Consider the following 1,243-nt stretch of genomic DNA (forward strand, 5'->3'; position numbering starts at 1 on the left):
GCTTTGATCAAACTGAGAAGCCATCAGGAAAAAATTGCAAGAGGAGCCGATCAGAATAAGATATCTGAGTGGAAATTTGAAAACTTGCACAAATGAGACAGGAATGAAGAGCTATTTCTTGAATGCTTACACCTCTCATAGCTGCCTTGAAAGAAACAGAGACTCCCCAGCCTCAACACCTCCCCTCCAGCTTCACTCCAGTTCACCTGAACAAGCTTCTTGCCCGAGGTGACTTGAGGCACTCCTTGTACTTTCAACATAAGACCTTTTAAAAAAAAGATTACACCAAGCAAAAACTAGACTTGAATAAATCCCACATTTTTACAGGGCTGATTCATTGTAAGGGAAAAGATGACTATGAAACTGAAATGCAGAATTGGCCAGAGGTTATGATTTACCAATAAGAGTACCTCAAAACCAGTAGCAGCTCAGAGATTGCTGACATAGGAAGATGAAATACAAGGACAAAACATGGTGGGAAAAGGGAGACCATTTACTCACAGGAGGAAAATCAGCAAAGTGGTTTCTAGCTTTGGAAACCAACAAGAGTCATCAAGAATTAAAACCAAGGATACTGTGATATATTTTCAAAATCCCTAAAGACCCAGGAGTGACGGTAGACCCCTGTAACCCCAGCACCAATGGGCTGAGGCAGGAAGATCTCTGCAAGTTTGAGGCCAGCCTGGGCTACATACTGAGTTTAAGCCCAGCTTGAACTATATGGTGAAACCCTGTCTCAAAAAACAAAAACAAACACAAACACAAAAAACAAAACAACAAAAAATCCAAAAGACTGTGGTCTTTGGCTTAAACTGTATATGTTGAACACTGGCTACCTAGATGTCACTAGGACAACCTGTCAACCAGACAAAACTAAGTTTATTGCTTATTAAGGTAAGAGAGAATGTTGACTCAAAGGACTTCCTAAAAATTCTCTCATTCAAGTGAAATTCAAATAACATAAAATTAACCATTTTAAAATTCAGCAGCATTTAGTATGTTAATGATGTTGTGCAGCCATCCTCTCCTTTGGGTTACTGTCAATTCAACAGACGTGAAGGAAGGGCAAGTTCTGATTTGTTGGAATTTCAAAGCTGGGTTTAAGGTTCCTCTTTCAAGACAAAGAGTTGAATAGGATTGGGTAAGGATCATGACGTGAGTCTAGGATTTTACAAACACAAGCATTTTGGGCAAGAGCTCAGTCTCAGAAGTAAACTGCCTATTGATATTTTCTACTGAAGAG

This window comes from Chinchilla lanigera, unplaced genomic scaffold, assembly GCF_000276665.1.
Source record: "Chinchilla lanigera isolate Chin_1 unplaced genomic scaffold, ChiLan1.0 scaffold00120, whole genome shotgun sequence".
In the NCBI taxonomy this organism is placed as follows: domain Eukaryota; kingdom Metazoa; phylum Chordata; class Mammalia; order Rodentia; family Chinchillidae; genus Chinchilla; species Chinchilla lanigera.